Source organism: Salmo salar, chromosome ssa23, assembly GCF_905237065.1.
Source record: "Salmo salar chromosome ssa23, Ssal_v3.1, whole genome shotgun sequence".
In the NCBI taxonomy this organism is placed as follows: Eukaryota; Metazoa; Chordata; class Actinopteri; order Salmoniformes; family Salmonidae; genus Salmo; species Salmo salar.
The window spans coordinates 25796636-25816203 of NC_059464.1; the positions used below are offsets into that span (position 1 = coordinate 25796636).

The window sequence follows — 19568 nt, forward strand, 5'->3', positions numbered from 1 at the left end:
TACACTATAAAAAAAAATTGGTTGTTTTTACATTAACTTACTTGCAGCAACTTTGGTTTAACAGTACATTACTCTAAAGTGTATGGTAATGTACTGTTAAGCAAAGTTTGTTTGGAATTTAGAGTAATATACTCTCTTTTTTACAGTAACTTACAGGTAATAGGCTGCAAGTAAGTTACTGTAAAAACAACATGTTTTTTTACAGTGTAGTATTTCTGTATACTGTACTCACAAACCACTTTCATTTCTTCACAGAATTCCCCTCTGGGTCCCTATAGTGTTGTAGTATGGTAATACACAATCCATTACAGGTGTGCCTCCTACATGCATAGCTTGTGGAATTATCCTTTCAAATTAAAAGTCACGCTGTCTGACTGTGATTATGTGTAAATATTGTCTGGGCAAGTTGTAAAGGGAAATAGTTCCCTCATAAAAAAAAAACGATTAAACGAAAATAGTAGTATAAAAGGAAAAACGTCTTGCTTTAGAAATGCCCAGACAGAAAATATATTCTGTACAAAGACATACAACTGTTGAAGCTCTCTGACAATACTGTAAAAGAAAATAGAATCATTCCAATCACAGTTTTCCTATCTGACTTTTTTAGCAGTACTTGAGAATTGAGCTACATAATCCATTGTGAAGTCAACATTCTGTACTTGAACAGGGGAATGGGCTAGGGGTTATCTTTGTATGCAGGTCTTTGATTGTTTTTATTTGTACTTGTAACACCCCCCCCCCCCCCCCTTGAATTTTTTTTTTTTTTTTAAAGAAGTATAAATAATAAGTTGGTTACAAAAAAAAAAAGAACGCACCTGAAACAACAGGAACACAAAAGAGTCAACACTTCCATTATTTATGAACTAGCTCCCTCCCATGTACAGAGTGGGTAGATGAGCTGGATGCTGCCAGGAGCTTAAGGAGAGAAGGCAGCCTATTGTAAGGAGCTCTAACCTTTCAGGCTACTGATGTGACACTAAATCAATGGACTTAGAAAAATGTTGCATGAACTTCTGAACTTTTAGATGCCACACGTAAAAAACAACAATAAAAAACATTCACAGTAGCCTTGGCAATATTCAACATACTATCCCTTTGTTTCATATACATTTGGCTATGAGGCACAGGCTAGGCCTACTATATAACCCTTCATTTATGTGAGTTGAGTGAGTCATGATCATATCTTTACCCAGTGGGCATACGACGTTATAAAGACGTCTTTTTCTGGTTGAAATCTGGTTGGGATTAAGTTGTATTTTTCATGATATATAGTAAGTCTTACTTTTGTTGATATCTGATTTTTGGTTGAAATCTGATTGAACTACTGACCAGTTATCTAAATACTACTGAATTAATAGACAGCAATCTTTATAAACGTGTATAGTGTTTGTGGGCCATGCACGCATTGGATATAAGACACTAGAACGATTACAATAATTACAACTGGAGTAATGTTCTTTTTCAGCAGGGTTTGCATGATTCAGCTTAGCACATTTGACAAACAACTGGCATTGGCAGTGGTTTTTGTAGATGCACTCCACCCAATTCAAAAGTGAACATTTACTTCCATAATATTTGTTATAGGCTACCAGCATGTAAGATAAACATGCACAATAATACAGGACACCCTAACAAAAATTCACTACCATTAAAATGCAGTAAAACAGCAGTACATAATCTTTGCTTAATTAATGATGCTGTATGTGATAGCTTGCTGTGTATGTTGGGTTCTAATGGTAACCTGTTGTCTGTGTTAGCTAATTGCACTGTTTATTGTGCTGCACATTTTCTTCTGTCCCAATGAACGCTGTTTTGATGTGTAATACATAACACGTAGACCTACAGTATGTATTTCATTTCAATATCCTACTACAATCCACCAGGATTTACAAAACCCCATTTTTATGTAATTTATTCCCATCAATAATTAGTCAAAAATTTAAGCTCCTGAATTTGACCATGACAATATGACTATTATGTTTTCCCTTAAAGTTTTTACGCAATTAACATAATGCATGTAGTAATTACATTTCAGTAGCTAAATAAGGAGGTAAGCATATCAGTTCAAGCTAAAACTTGTCAACATTCCATAAGGCCATTGGGACAGAGCGCCCAGAAGGCTCCACAACAACACAGCTGAAAAACAAAGTTTCTTAAAATTGACACAAAAAAAAATCTAAACCTTTTTACTGTTAAGTGGTAGTCCCTGTTCTCCTGCATTCTTGTTTTAATTTTTGTAAGTAAAGCGGCAGTTTGTTGGAGAGAAAAATGTCAAGGAAAGATTTGCTTAGCTGGGTAATTTTAGCTAGCTAATGTTAGCTCTATGGTTAATCCTCCAAGGACATGGTAACTTTTCATTTTTACCTGTTGTAGCCATTGGTTGTAGCTAACTAGCAAACGTTTTGACATTTTGATATCTGTTTAGTTAATGACAGTGTGTTTGTGCTTGCTTGCGTGAGTGTGTGTGTGTGTGTGTGTGTGTGTGTGTGTGTGTGTGTGTGTGTGTGTGTGTGTGTGTGTGTGTGTGTGTGTGTGTGTGTGTGTGTGTGTGTGTGTGTGTGTGTTTCTATAAAACTTATAGAAAAGATTGTTATCATGTCAACATTGTGTCATGCATTGTTGGACATAAAAGACTGTGTGTGTGTGTGTGTGTGTGTGTGTGTGTGTGTGTGTGTGTGTGTGTGTGTGTGTGTGTGTGTGTGTGTGTGTGTGTGTGTGTGTGTGTGTGTGTGTGTGTGTGAGAGAGTGAGAGTGAGAGTGAATTTACATATAGGAAACATTTATTGTGTGTGTGTGAGACATTTTAATTAAGCTAGTCTACTATTTGTTTTGGGGGGGGACTCAGTCGGGGTCTCAACTTACTGTTAAGAGTTAGAATAATAGAATGCACAAAATTTGGTTGTGCATCAGCAGTCACTTAATGAGCCCATTTCAGCATTATTCTTTTTTTAATTATTGGTAAGTTATTCTAGCAGCCAGTTATCTAAACTTGTAGTAAGCATGGTTGAATTACCGACCTGGGTGGGGCCGATTGATCACCAGTTATCATAATAAAAATGCAAACATTTGACTCCACCCTATGGCACAATGTGTAGAATTGCAGGAAATTAGTTGTAAAACTGCAAATGTTTCTCTCCGCCGCATGGCAAAATGTGTAGAATTGCAGGAAATTAACTTTAAAAACGTTTATTTTTATTTTTTATCTTCGCCCCCACGAGGCGGGCTGCTAAAATGTTTTGCTCGCCACTGCGGCCCCTCCTTATGAGTTCCGTTTTTTTGTAGCCCCCATCCCCATCAATGTTGCCCATCCTTGCCTTAACTAATGGTTAATCATGATTTGACTCTGCCTTTACAGTTGAAACATGTCAATGACCTAATGCATGGCCTCTACAGCAGTGTTTGGCCACCCATTCACTTACCCTTGACCTATTCTGCCACATCCCAGGGAAATGAGAGCGCAGAACCACCCCTTCTTAAATCCATAATCATTGACAGTTAGTTTTGTGTGCAAAATGGGGTTTTTTTCTCTTTGATACTCTGATCTTCAATGTTTATTGATTCATACTAGCCACTTGTGTAAGAGCTAGGTTTGTACTAGCTATGCTGATGATCATTAAAGTTTCTTCTCTGCATCAGGTGAGACTGGATTCCCCAAGAGACATGCTATTCAGCTGCCCATGCCTGCCTGATCTTAGTGTTAGTAGATCCAATTGAAATAGCACCATTCTAATAATATACATTTGTAAAGCAAATAAAATCCTATTTTAACTCGCCTTTTTTCAGGTGCAAAATCCTTGTGTCCAGATTCAACAGACACCTCCCTTGGTGAGTCATGTAAAGTTTATCCCATTTCTCTCTTGCTCATTCTCCCTGGCCCTCACTCAAACTCACAAATGTGCACAGTTGCAGAGAAGAGGAAGAGATTTGCCAATTACACCCATTTCTAACTATGTTTGGTGCAGGAATGATATGAAAGACACACGACTTTTGAAAAAGATCATATTTTATTGTCTCGTTATTATTTTATACTTTAATTGTTGCATTCACCTTTGTTTTTTTAAGACTGCCAAGCTGTCATCAATTGGGGAACCTCTGTGTCATGGGCGTCGTAAGGATTGGACCAAGGCGCAGCGGGTAAAGTGCTCATCTTCTTAATTTATTAAAGAAAACACTTAAACAAAATAAACAAACGACGAAACAGTCCCATAAGGCTCCCAGGCTATACAGAAAATAACCACCCACAAAACACAAGTGAAACAAACACAACTAAATATGGCCTCCAATTAGAGGCAACGCCAACCAGCTGACTCTAATTGGAGGTCCTACCAAAAACCCAACATAGAAATAGAAAACTAGATTCAAACATAGAAATAGAAAACATAGAACCTAAACCAAAAACACCGAAACACACAAACAAACACCCCCTGCCATGCCCTGACCAAACTACAATGACAAATAACCCCTTTAACTGGTCAGGATGTGACAGTACCCCCCCCCCCCCCCCAAAGGTGCAGACCCCGAATGCACCTCAAAAACAAAAACCCCACAAGAACAACCCCAAACTTAAAGGAAGGGAAGGGAGGGTGGCCACCGTCAACGACGGTCCCTGTGCTACACCCCCTCTTCCCAATCCTCCCACTACGGAGGTGGCTCTGGGCGTAGCTCCCGTTCAGAAGACTCTAGGCTGGGGAGCGTCGCTGGAGCCTCCTGGCTGAGGAGCGTCGCTGGAGACTCCGTGCTGAGGAGCGTCGCTGGAGACTCCGGGCTGAGGAGCGTCGCTGGAGGCCCTGGGCTGAGAGGCGTCCCTGGAGACTCCGGGCTGGGGAGCGTCGCTGGAGGCTCAGGGCTGAGGAGCGTCGCTGGAGGCTCCTGACTGGGGAGCGTCACTGGAGGCCTCCTGCGTGGAGCTGGGACTGGTCTCCCCGGACTGGGGAGACTTACAGGAGATTGGGTGCGCAGAGCGGGCACGGGGCACACTGGGCTGTGGAGGCGCACCGGCGGTCTGGAACTCAGGGCTGGCACACCCCGTCCTAGCTGAGTGGTCACTGTAGCCGGCACGGGCGGAACGCTGGCACAGGGCGAACTGGGCTGTGCTGGAGAGTGAGGGCTGCCGTGCGTAGAGCAGGTGCAGGGTAAGCTGGACCGAGGAGACGCACTGGCGGTCTGGAACTCAGGGCTGGCACACCCCGTCCTGGCTGAGTGGTCACTGTAGCCCGGCACGGGCAGAGCGCTGGCACAGGGCGAACTGGGCTGTGCTGGAGAGTGAGGGCTGCCGTGTGTAGAGCAGGCGCAGGGTAAGCTGGACCGAGGAGACGCACTGGTGGCCAGATGCGCTGCGCCAGCGCACTTCTCCCTGGCTGCCGGCCAACTCTCGCCCGGCAACGCTGCGGAGCCCTTATTGGCCGCACCGGACTGTGCGTGAGTATGGGCGACACCGTGCTCATTTCTGCGTAGCTCGGTACTCTCCTCGTCACCCGCTCCCCACTGTAAGCACGGGGAGTTGGCTCAGGACTCCACCCTGACTCTGCCCAACTCCCCGTGTGCCCCTCTCGCACTTGCCTCTGGGCCTATACAGCGCCTCATAATAGCGCCGATCTGCCTTTGCTGCCTCCAGTTCCTCCTTCGGTCGCCGGTACTCCCCAGCCTGCCTCCAGGGTCCCTTTCCGTCTAAAATCTCCTCCCATGTCCATGACTCCAAATATTTCTCCTGCTGCTCCTTCTTCCGCTGCTTGGTCCTTTTTTGGTGGGTGGTTCTGTCATGGGCGTCGTAAGGATTGGACCAAGGCGCAGCGGGTGAAGTGCTCATCTTCTTAATTTATTAAAGAAAACACTTAAACAAAATAAACAAACGACGAAAACAGTTCCATAAGGCTCCCAGGCTATACAGAAAATAACCACCCACAAAACACAAGTGAAACAACCCTCAACTAAATATGGCCTCCAATTAGAGGCAACGACAACCAGCTGACTCTAATTGGAGGTCCTACCAAAAACCCAACATAGAAATAGAAAACTAGATTCAAACATAGAAATAGAAAACATAGAACCTAAACCAAAAACACCGAAACACACAAAACAAACACCCCCTGCCACGCCCTGACCAAACTACAATGACAAATAACCCCTTTTACTGGTCAGGACGTGACACTCTGTCTAGAAAAATGTCTTAAGGATTATGGAGCGGTGTGTTTATAAAAAGTTGTTTGAACATTGCAATTAAGATTAAGCAAAACTTTACCATTTAGAGATGAGTTCAAAACTGTCATTATTCAACTACTGTTTAATTTTGATATCCTCTTTCTTAAAATGTTTCAGATTGCCTTTGCTACCACTCGTGTGTGCTCCATTGTAGTTAAGTAAAAAGTAAGTGAGCAGTTGAGACATTGACATAGACAAAGATAATTTTTTGTAGATTCTGACAGTTTGTTTTTACTGTGTGTTACTGTTCTGTCGTGTCCTGCATGCCTACATTATGCCAAATGTACATTTATTTTATTATCTTTTTATACTTACAGTAAGTGTCATGAAAAGCCATAAAACTCAGGAGTGTTGTGTTGCAGGCCCTCTGGAAAGTTCTAAAACATGGCTCTAACCGCAATGGTGAAGGAGGACGTAGAGTACAGTGCCTTCAGAAAGTATTCAGACCCCTTGACTTTTTCCACATTTTGTTAAGTTACAGCCTTATTTTAAAATTGATTAAATATATATTTTTTAGCAATCTACAGACAATACCCCATAAAAAACAAAAATAACTTATTTACATAAGTATTCAGACCCTTTCCTATGAGACTCGAAATTGAGTTCAGGTGTATCTTGTTTCCATTGATCATCCTTGAGATGTTGCTACAACTTGATTGGAGTCCACCTGTGGTAAATTCAATTGATTGGACATGATTAGGAAAGGCACACACCTGTCTATATAAGGTCCCACAGCTGGCAGTGGATGTCAGAGCAAGCATGAGGTCGAAGGAATTGTCTGTAGAGCTCCAAGACAAGATTGTGTCGAGGCACAGATCTGTGGAAAGGTAAAAGAATGTCTGCAGCCATGAAGGTCCCCAAGAACACAGTGGCCTCCATCATTCCTAAATGGTCAACGTTTGGAACCACCAAGACTCTTCCTAGAGCTGCCCGCCCGGCCAAACTGAGCAATTTGGTGAGAAGGGCCTTGGTCAGGGAGGTGACCAAGAACCCGATGGTCACTCTGACAGAGCTCTAGAGATCCTCTGTAGAGATGGGAGAATTTTCCAGATGGACAGTCATTTTATCTCTCCACCAATTAGGCCTTTATAGTAGAGTGGCCAGACGGAAGCCACTCCTCAGTAAAAGGCACATGACAGCCCGCTTGAAGTTTGCCAAAAGGTACCTAAAGACTCTTAGACCATGAGAAACAAGATTCTCTGGTCTGATGAAACCAAGATTGAACTCTTTGGCCTGAATGTCAAACGTCATGTCTGGAGGAATCCTGGCACCATGGTGAAACATGGTGGTAGCATGCTGTGGGGATGTTTTTCAGCAGCAGGGACTGGGAGACTAGTCAGGATCGAGGCAAAGATGAAGGGAGCAAAATACAGAGAGATCCTTGATGAAAACCTTCTCCAGAGCACTCAGGACCTCAGACTGGGGTGAAGGTTCACCTTCCAACAGGACAACAACCCTAAGCACACAGCCAAGACAACGCAGGAGTGGCTTAGGGATAAGTCTCTGAATGTCCTTGATTGGCCCAGCCAGAGCCCGGACTTGAACCCAATCGAACATTTCTGGAGAGACCTGAAAATGGCTTTGCAGCGACGTTTCCCATACAACTTGACAGAGCTTGAGAGGATCTGCAGAGGGGAATGGGAGAAACTCCCCAAGTGCTGGTGTGCCAAGCTTGTAGCATCAAACTCAATAAGATTTGAGGCTGTAATCACTGCCAAAGGTGCTTCATCAAAGAACTGGGTGAAGGGTCTGAATACTTATTTAAATGTGATATTTCAGTTTTTTATATTTAATATATTTGCAAACACTTCTAAATAGCTGAGTTTGCTTTGTCATTATGGGGTATTGTGTGTAGATTGATAAGGGGGAAAAAACGATTTAATCAATTTTAGAATAAGGCTGTAATGTAACAAAATGTGGAAAAAGTCAAGGGCTCTGAATACTTCCCGAAGGCACTGTATATGAGCATGTTGCTCTTTTTAGAAGACATCTCTAAGCTATACTGCTACAAACTTTTTCGACTAGTACCATGGAGGTCCACAAAGTTCCTTCAGGAATGTCCTTCTCTAGTTCTTTTCAAATCTGAAATGTATAAAGTGTAATAAACTGATTCTCTTCATTGCAGATTGGACCAATCACACCACTTGTCAGGAGAACCACTACACTCCAGATAGCATTCTATGCTCAGAAGTCCTTGATGAGTATCTACCCAATCACGCCACTCTTATTAATCATTAATAAAACAAAACAATGGGCATATATACATTGTGTCCCAGTTTTTCTAGGCATGTAATGTCTGTGGGGGAATTATGAAACAATAACTGTATGCACATGTGCACATTTTTTTGTTGTTGCCATTGCTTGACCTATTTTAAATGTAAGAATGTTGCAGATTTAAACTTGAATTGGTGCCTATGGAAACAAATAGAAACGTAATGAACAATCTTTTCAATATCCAGTCAGGTGTCATTGCCAGGTTATGATGAGGTCTTAATTATGACCAGTATATAATATAGCAAATAATATAAATTCATTCAACTGAAATGTGTCTTCAGCATTTAACCCAACCCCTCTGAATCAGTAGTGGTCAGAACTATGACCAACTGGTCAAATATAGGTCACAATTATAATCAACTGGTTATATGGTGGTCAGAAACATACATAATATTCTTGTCAGTAAAAAGATGTAGGCTATATAAAAATAACACATCAAAATGACGTGTTTTCAACCAGGTTTTGCCTTCTGGTATAGTTGCGTTCAGAGCGATGTCACAAATGAATGTGCATAATAGATACTTTTTTGTCCCTGCATCACAATAGAGGACAATCATATGTCTCTCTATCTCAAATCACATTCAACTTTGTCCTTGAATCTAATATTGTGTACGATTTGATTGGGTACCTCATTTTATGAGCTTTTACAAGAGTAAAATCCAAGGTGGCTATAACGACACAGCATGCAGTGTTCACGTCTATAAAAACTGTAATTAACAGGACCACAACAGAGCTCACTGTAGGAAAAATGGCCACGTATGCATATAGCAATGGAAGTCAATGACTAATAGCTCGAAGATCACGTAATGATAACTGGTGAGTTTATCCCCCATATCAAACATGCATAAAACATCCATATTGTTGATAATATCATTAACGACTATTTGCCAAAGCCAAATAAACTAATCCAGTCAGCTTTTTACTGCCATGACTATTTCTGCCTTTGGGCTATAAATTGAGCACACACAAATACTGCATTTATCCAGTTTTCTGGTGCCCTGTATCTATAGCCAATAGTGTTGAACTTTCCCATCAAACGTCGCCTACTCGATTTACTATATAATTCAGTTCTTCATAGCATACAATGCTTATCCACCATCTGAGACTCATTTCCGAACATAGTCATTGAAATTAATGAATGAATGAAGGCTAATACATTCCCGACTCAGCGTTAGGTATTTAACCTTATGGCTAAATGAATATCAATTAAAATTTCAATTGAATTAAGACGGGTGGAAATTAATTTTCCTTCATCAGTGATGATTATGTTCTATTACAATTCGCAGAGAAATTCATTACTGGTTCTTTATTGCACTTAATAAATAGGGTTAGGTCTCTTCACAGGGCTGCAGGTGGTATTAAAATGGATGGTGATTTGGACCTAAGCACCTGGGCAACTGGCATCAGCACAACCGACCATTATGAAAGTAGTTTAATCACATTTTCATATTAAACATGAAAGCACGTGAGTGTGTGAGCTTCCAAAAGACAGAGACTTCACCAGAGAGCTGGACAGGAGCATATGTGCTAAACATAGCAAAATATACTCTGTCGTTGAATGTAGCCACCATGCCAGCATCCCAATTTGAAATTCATCATAACTCTAGGATAATTGTATAGGCTATATAGGCTAATATACACATTATGCATGAAAATAAATACATGTAGGCTAGGTAGTCTAGAACTAGTTTTTCCCTCCTTCCCAATATCTTACAATTGACCTCGACTCAAAGCTCGCATTTATAATCGCCATTTGATAAAAGTAGACAAGAGCTGTGACCGAATAGTATGTTTGAACAGTCATATTTCAATATATGTATATTTACCATGAGGCTTGATCTCCACCACTCGTCACCTCAGACAATTTTCCTCAGTGCCATGTCCCGTTATTTCAGAGTGTAATGCTCTTTAGAATCATCTCCCCAAAAATCTGAGGCACAAGCTTCGGCACAAAAAAAAAGATTTCACTTCAAAGGTTATAAACTCGCCTTTTCATACTTCGTCATAATTCCGTTCAACAATTTTGCAGAAGAGAAAAACTAAAGGATCCCCCTCTGCCGGAATAAAGTGTTTTTAATCCAAAAATGGTTTCCTTTACTAGAGACGACCATTTGCTCCGGCTCTTGCGCACACCTCTTTATCTTAACGACATGAAAAATAAAGAACTTAAATATATTTTATTCGCTCACGATTCAGGCTGCACTTGCTTGACAAAATGCCGAGGTCTCCTCTCGTCCCTGCTGGCGAGAGGATGCGCTGATCGAAAAATGGAACAGAGATACATCTAGTGGCCCTGAAAGGAACTTCAATAAAGCTGCTTAATATTTTTAAAGAGACAAGGAATATTATTTTCCCCTAAATGTCTGCAAATAAACTTCCCCATATCAAGTCACGATTTTATTCTACCCTATTATAGGCTACTTATTGTATTGCGCACCTCCTGTGTGGGCATTTCCCACAATGAATGGCTTACTACTGTTGCATCACATTCACAGTTACTTGTTGACTACAATTCTTTTGCATGATTGTTTTTCTAGAATAGTATGAGTACCTCTCAGTGGATATGAGCATATCACCCCCAGGAGAGCAATATTTATTTCAACCATGAATGGGACTTAGGCTCCATATGGAGCTATTGTTCTGCAAGCACTTTACCATTGATACTTGAAGCACATGTATATTTTGACCAATGGATAAAATAATATGTTAATTCCGTAGATACTCCTCTAAGAAAACCAATGGTCTAAACCTCATGTCTCTATCATAATTCGTTCAAAATGTAATGGACTTTTTACTCTTTTAGGATGGACAAATTTATAGTGACTAAATGAATAGAGGCCAGAGAAAAAAAGTGGTCAAAAATCAGGAAAATAGTATTGCATCAGCTAGGCTGGATTCTGTGCAAGAATTAAGGCTAACTGACAGGGTCACCGTTGAATTTCTCATCTTTCTTCTCAAATCCAAAGGACATAAAACACAATCGAGTTAAGATGTATATTGATTTTGAATCATGACATAGTATTTTCATACTATATGCACCTTTCATATCAATGTGAAATTCCTGTTCTTTTTAAAAGGTTTCTCACAAAAACAAGTATCTCAGTGAACTGTCAACAAAGCATTGAGTGTACCGCAAACTTTTTATTTTCAAAGCCTTTTACATTTAATTCAGCTCGTGTCAAGTTAATTTAGCTTTTTGTGACCCGTGGAAACAACTTTGCAGAGGACCACCACAACCAGCACAATCCTAAAAGGTCATGAAATCCAACTTTTTGGATATACAGCGCTGTGAAAAACTATTTGCCCCCTTTCTTATTTTCTCTATTTTTGCATATTTTATTTACTGAATGTTATCAGATCTTCAACCAAAACCTAATATCAGATAAAGGGAACCTGAGTTTACAAACAACAACAAAAAGTATACTTACTTTATTTATTTAATTAGCAAAGTTTAGCAACACCCAATTCCCCTGTGTGAAAAGCAATTACCCACTTACACTTAATAACTGCTTGTGCCACCTTTAGCTGCAATGACTGCAACCAAATGCTTCCTGTAGTTGTTGATCAGTCTCTCACATTACGGTGGAGGAATTTTGTCCCACTCTTGCATGCAGAACTGCTTTAACTCAGTGGCATTTGTGGGTTACATTTACATTACATTTAAGTCATTTAGCAGACGCTCTTATCCAGAGCGACTTACAAAATGATTTTGTATTTTGATGGGTTTTCATGCATGAACTGTTCGTTTCAAGTGCTGCCACAAAATCTCAGTTAGGATTAGGTCTGGACTTTGACTAGGCCATTCCAAAACGTCAAATGTGTTGCTTTTTAACCCATCTCGTCCAAAAGGTTGACTCAACTGTCAAGCATGGTGGTGGTAGTGTGATGGTTTGGGGATGCTTTGCCGCCTCAGGACCTGGACGACTTGCCTTAAGAAGGAACCATGAATTATTTTCTGTATCAGAGAATCCTACAGGAGAATGTCAGGCCATCCATCTGTGAGCTGAAGCTGAAGCATAGCTGGGTCATGCAGCAAGACAGTGATCCAAAACACACATTCAAGTCTACATGGAAAAGGCTAAAAAGCAATACATTTTTAGTTTTGGAATGGCTTAGTCAAAGTCCAGACCTAATCCCAATTGAGATGTTGTGGTAGAACTTGAAACGAGTAGTTCATGCTTGAAAACCCACAAATGTCGCTGAGTTAAAGCAGTTCTGCATGGATGAGTGGGCCAAAATTCCTCCACAGCGATGTGAGAGACTAATCAACAACTACAGGAAGCGTTTGGTTGGAGTCATTGCAGCTAAAGGAGGCACCACCAGTTATTGAGTGTAAGGGGGCAATTACATTTTCACACAGGGGCATTGTTTATTAAAAAAATTAAATAAGTATGTAAATGTTGTATTATTTGTTCACTCGGGTTCATTTTATCTAATATTAGGTTTTGGTTGAAGATCTGATAACATTCAGTATAAAAAATATGCAAAAGTGGAGAAAATTAGAAAGGGGGCAAATGCTTTTTCACAGCACTGTAATGTTTATGATATATTAGAGAAAGACCCCGCTGAATGATTCAGAGCATGAAAAATTCTATTTGTCTTGTTAAAATGTATTTATAACATCAGGAAGTGAAATGTTGATTAGATTAAAGAGTTTAATAGTCACATGTACAGGGTTGCAGATGTAATTACAGGGTACAGTGAAATGATTGATCTACGGGTTCAAACAATACAGGACTAAGTGAAATAAAACAATGCACAGGGTGAGCAGTCAGCTGACTAGTGGTGGCTATTCAGCAGCCTGATGTTCTGGGGGTAGACACTATTGGCCAGTTTTACAATTTGTGCCATGATGCTCCTATACTGCCCACGTCTGAGTGATGGAAATGGTGAAAACAGGCCATGGTTCGGTGGCTGGGGTCCCTGATGATCTTCTTAGCCTTCCTGCGTCACCTGGTGTTGTAGGTGTCCTTGAGGGCAGGCAGTGGGCACCCAATGGTTTGTCAGCTGAGCGTACCACCCTCTGTAGCGCCTTGCGGTCTGCAGAGGTGGAGTTGCTGTACCAGGCTGTGATGCAGCCCGACAGTATGCTCTCAATGGTGCTCCTGTAGAACACTGTGAGGGCCCTCGGGGACAAGCCATATTTCTTGAGCATCCTGAGGTTGAAGAGTCGCTGTTGTGCCTTCTTCACCACGGTGTCTGTGTGGTTTGACCATTTCAGTTCTTCTGAGATGTGTACGCCTAGGAACTTGAAGTTTTTCACCATCTCCATGGCAGCCCGATTGATGAGGATGGGGTGTGCCCAGCCTGGTTCCTCCTGAAGTCCACAATCAGCTCCTTTGTTTTGCTGACATTCAGGGAGAGGTTGTTTACCTGGCACCACGCCGTCAGAGTGCGAACATTCTCCCTGTAGGCCGCCTTGTCGTTGTTGGTAATCAGGCCTACTGTTGTCAGGTCGTCTACAAACTTGATGATGGAGTTGGAACTGTGTGAGGACACACAGTACAGGAGGGGACTGAGGACGCACTCTTGTGGGGCCCCGTGTTGAGAATCAGTGTGGAGGAGGTAATGTTGCCTACCTTCACCACCTGGGGGCGGCCTGTCAGGAAGTCTAGGACTCAGTTGCATAGGGAGGAGTTCAGTCCCAGGGCCTTGAGCTTTGTGGTGAGCTGTGAGGGCACTATGGTATTGAAAGCCGAGCTGTAGTCTGGGCAGAGTGGGTGGGCACCCTACACATGGAGAATGCTAAGATTATTGCTCTGCTTGCTACACGAATTGTGGGACTGCCACTACATATAATTTAACCTAAAGGATCTTCTCAGCACCACAGACAGGACTTCCATGTTAGAGGCCAAGTGTAGTCAAAATTCGTTTTTTGTCAAATTGTACAACAGCTAATGAAACTAACAGTGTAAAAGTGTAGGAAATAATGTAGCAGTGGTTTTTCCTGGTAGTTGCTGGTTGAAAATACAATCTACACAGGACCTTTTAATCAGCAGGTTTGCATGGGCAGGAGTTTTTGGCTTTCCATAGTAACATCACCATGAGGTAAATTGGTTAATAGACCAATAACAAAGAGAGTTCCAAACCTCTATGTAAAATTACAGCTAGTTGTCAGTTTCCCCCTGCCTATTCAGAGCACTCCCAGACAGTCCTAGATAAATTCTTGCTTGAGAAATAGTGTTTGGCATTAAAGCTACTTTTACCATTTTAATGGATATCAATTACAGTAAGATACTTAAGAATTAATTGTTACCCAGAAATTATTTTATATTGATATAAAAACAGCTACATTGGGCTTTTAAGAAAGAGGGGGAAAACAACCATTACAAATGGACCCTATTTATAAGATTAAAAGCATGTGGGCCAATCACAGGACAGAAAAGGCAAGGTCTAATAGATTTCTACACTACAAAGGGATTTTCAGTGGTGAGTATTGTGTAGACATAGTCACAAAATAACAATCTCAATTTACATTGAATTGCTCTTAAAAATGTGTAGAAATGCTGTAATAACACTAATAACAACATTGTATTAAAGCTAGATGTTGTGCACGAAAAAAGGTCAAACTCCTCCCCTTTCTCAATTTTCAAACAGAAATGGAGTGTGCCTTTTGTAGTTCGTCAACGTGTCATTTTGGTCATGCTCGCCGCGACCGACGCAGCTAGTTCGTTGGCTAAGCTAGCCACTTTAGCTAGCCAGCAACCCCTCTAGTGTGTGTTTATTTTAATTTTTTGGGGGGTGGACAGAAGATGAGGAGATCGGTACGAAACGGCACTTCTGTAGCCAAATATCTTATTCATCCATTTTATTATTTTTTTTACATTAAATGAGCTGGTATGATGGTACATTGATCAGTTCTACAGTTTAAATACGTTATTTTAGTGTTTTTGCCCTAAGTTGACCTTTAACATGTGGTAACACAGAGCATAGTACAATGTTGTGGCTGTAGTCATTTCAGAATTACTACAGAGGTACAGTAATAGAGCAAAATAATGTCTGTGATATCTTGAAGCGGTGCTGTCCTTTTGTTGACGGTCACCAGATTACTGGGGAACAAGAGACTGATGTTCAACCGAACATCCCCTCAATAAGCACTTGAACAGAACTTTCGATTGTGATAACTGCAGTGACAGATACTGTAGCAAGCAACTCAGCTGCTACAGTTGATATGGCAAATGGGAAAATGGAATTGCTTTCTTTTGCCAAAGAGGTAGCTATATTGGAAATCCTCTGTGATATGGATTCTGTTTGCCACAAGAGGGTGTATTGCTGTCCTTGAAGACTGGTGTGTGGTCACAAAAGGCCACTACTGGGCTAGCTACCCACATGCTGTGGCTGCTTGTTGCTGTCACTGAATGAAAGGAAATGCACTGGATAACAGCCTGTTTCCCATTTGAGTGAGCTGAACCTTTTGAAAATATAAAAATAGCCTCCAGCTAACTGGGTCTTCCTTGTACAGTATCGTTGTGCCTTATATCATTTCATTAATATTGCATATTTTAATTGACATTCTCCGTTTTTATTACAGACTACCGGATAAACCATTGAAAGTTTTAATGCACTTTTCACATTAATGCACTTCGGCCATTAGCAGTGAAATGCTGCCCTGACTTCAGCCATGATTCATTCCACCCACAGAATCTAAAAGCTGCTTTTTGCCAGTGGATACTCTGATTAAAGACTGTGGATTCTAATATCTGTAAAGAACCACGAACAACAATTACACCAACACAATTCTCCTCTGTGGATCCATGTTCACTCCTTAATGCCTGAGTGAAGTACGTCCCCTCCATACGACTCATGCTCAGTACTACAACAGCATCTATCCTGTCTAGAATTTATGTAATGTCCAACAAGATGATCTCCCAGATGGAGTGGCTATTGGGAGACACTTGAAATTGACTCACATGTTGGTCATTCACCCTGCCATTCTCTCCACCCAGGTACATAGGACCAAGCTGGAGAGGTCCTCTCTAGAACCGTATGAAGCACCGCCGGATTTTCCATAAGTCAGCCTGGGCCATCATTCTGAGGTGCCCGCCATCATGCAGAGACCTATAGGTCGTTTTCTATGCACAATGTGGAGCAAGCGTGTGGACAGCTGTTAGGGGATACACAAAAAGGCAGGGGAGAGGCAAGGGAGAGACAGTGGAGGAGAGGCTGGTTACAGCACCACATGGCTCCATCGCCCCAAGTGGAGAGAGGAGAGCACGGTGCCAAGCAGACGCTGGTGTAATAACCAGGCCCCCCTCAGGCAGACTTGGAGGATCGGCCTGCCTATTCCTGACTCCGAGGAGCTGCCTGTCTCTGTGGCAAACCCCCATCTCCTCTGACCCACTCTCCTCCTCCTCTCGCTCCTCCTCCGCCAACTTCTCTTCCCACCGCCTTCTCCCCCATCTCCTTCACCTCCTTCTCCATCTCCTCCTCCCCATACTTCTCCTCACACCTTCTTCTCCTTCTCCTCTACCTCCTTCTCCTCCTCTATCTCCCCCTCCTGCACCTCACCCACTGATTTCCCTTCCAGCAAGAGATACAAAATCTGAAAAGAGCACCAATCTAAAAATAACCCATGCCCCACCATCATCACATACTGTATATACCGCTACTCAACTGCCTGCCAATCCTCCATGTACTATGTGGTTGCAAAGGATAGCAAAGTAGGTCTCTTTATCTCTAAGTATTTTGATTGATTTAAAGCCCCACCCACCCACCCACCACCTGCCTTCAGGTGGTCCCGGATACAGAGCAGGGATGATAGTCTAATGGTGTAATCTGTCTAACAACCAGGACCCCAGCACGGGCGCTGACAAAACCGTGCCACTGCCGCGATTAGTAAATGGGTCAGGTTTTAATCCATAACTAAATTAATGGAAATGAAAATGCTTCCATTTGTGATTGCTTTTCCCGTGTGTCAGAGAGAGCTGTCAGCCACGATCAGTTCCACAGGTATTCCGTAATGACAGTGTGGTTTGTGTCCTCACTGGCTGCTCTAATAGTGCTTCTCATTCCATTCTGAAATACGAAGTAAATCACTTTGCATGATTGTTTTCAAATGAAATTACAACTGCCATGTTATATGTCGTAAACAAAGAACGTCTTTAGCCATATTTAAATAAGAAAACCATAGTATGAGAGGATCTGCAACATTTACTACTGAGCTGTATTTGGAAGGCTACTGTAGCAAAACTCTTTAGGCAATGATGAGTTCTGCTGTGCCATATATCGATAGAATGTCAGCGCCATAACATTCTAATCAAGGTATGCAAGTTTTAAAAGAGTAGTGAAAACAATATGCCGCCTGCTCTACTGTACAGTATATATGTAAAACCCAAAAATGTTGGTACAAGAATCACATTCACACTGATTTGGCATTCAAGTCATACTATTGAATTTCTTTCTCCCTTCATGTCTAGTAGGATATGGTTAGAGGCAGACATGTTCTGGCAAAGTGACTCATTGATGTCTGAGTGAAAAGCCCGTCAAATTTAGATCTCATGCCAGGGGGACCAGCAGCCTTTTGTTCCAGGAGTGAGAGCAATCATCTGATATCATCAAACTGTAATGAATCTGTAAGGGGGAGAGGCGAGAGTGAAATTAAATGAGAAAGACAACAAGGAAGCAACAATGGTCGTTGTCAGACTAATATACTCTCTGGATATGATGCAGAAAATATTCAACCAGCAATTTTTACAATGCAGAGTTTAACTCCAATCAAAGCTATCAGCTAAGATTTCACAATCACATATAAGGAGTTTGTCCCCTCATTCTGTCATAAGGGAGTTTGTCTGTGCCTAACAACATCAGTTAGAGTAAAATGGGATTCATTGGTCGTGCAGGAGATCTCCTTTTGTCACTGAGTGAGAAGCTGGGAGAGTGTGGATCCACCATATCTGAGAGCTCTTTCCAATTACATCAGGCTGGGGAAAGGGGCTGGAGCTGTCTGGAACATATTGACTGCCCACTAAATCTTGTTTATACTGTGCCACGGGGTCAGTGTGACTGCTACGGCCCACTACTGGCAAAACAGATTGCCACAGGATGGGACAGGAAGCCACTAGCCTCCAGCCCTCCTCAGACCTTGGCCCAGTTTCCCAAAAGCATCTTAAGGCTAAGTTCAACATTAGAACCTTCGTTGGAGCATCGGTAAATCTTCAAGCTGTTTCCAAAAACAGTCATAATCTAATGCCTGCCTCAGACCAGTCGTAGAACGGCTAAGTGCGTCTTTAGATCCTTTTTTTGCCCTACTGCATCAATTTATACAGAGATCTTCTCCGCTAAACATAGAATCTCACGGTTTATCCGTCTCTCTGTGACTGCCGATAACTTCAGAACAAAGCTGACTACAAATACAAAGTTGACAATGTCTTTACAATTGATACAAACAAGTGACGTATAAAAAGATGCTTCAAATGAAACCGAGACGACTGCATTAAATATAAATACAGTAAGATATAGGCCTATTTCAATCATTTGGAAATATACCGTTTTCATTTTCACTACTTTACAACTTGTAGGCTACTGTCTGTAATTAGTCTCAATATATTTAATGATGTGTAGCCTAACATATCTCCCGAAAGGCGCAGTGGTCTAAGGCACTGCATTTCAGTGCAAGAGGCGTCACTGCAGTCCCTGGTTCGAATCCAGGCTGCATCACATCCGGCCGTGATTGGGAGTTCCATTGGGCGTCGCACAATTGGCCCAGCGTCTTCTGGGTTTGACCGGGGTAGGCCTTCATTGTAAATAAGAATTTGTTCTTAACTCACTTGCCTAGTTAAATAAAAGTAACATGTGTGCAATGATGTGATCTTCTGCATTATTATTGGGTAAGCATTAGAATAAGCCGTCTCAATATGTGCAGCCGTAGATGGCAGTATCTCTCTAGGAGCTGATCTGTCGTCAGTATTGTGAAATAATTATAATGTTAAAGATAAGATTAGAATTGAGAAAGCTGATCTGAGAGCAGTGCTACAGTACCTTTCTTTCGATCCGATCAGCATTGACACATGCTCCAATGACGCACTTAGCGACTGTTCTCTCTGCGTGGTATTTTGGAAAACAAATGTTACATCTTCGGCCGTTGTAGTAACGTTGCA

At 41.7% G+C, this 19568-nt stretch overlaps 1 protein-coding gene across 3 annotated transcripts in view; it reads right to left on the minus strand.

The window, feature by feature from the left end:
• Positions 1-19568, minus strand: part of LOC106584306 (neuroligin-1) — a 357882-nt gene that overhangs the window by 300685 nt on the left and 37629 nt on the right. For 2 of the 3 annotated variants that reach the window (XM_014169396.2, XM_014169395.2), the window contains exon 1: positions 10299-10720. The exons of the other annotated variant lie outside the window; for it this stretch is intronic. The gene's annotated coding sequence lies outside the window, so the exon portion shown is untranslated. Of the gene's footprint in view, positions 1-10298; positions 10721-19568 lie in introns of those variants that run through there. 3 annotated transcript variants of the gene reach the window in all.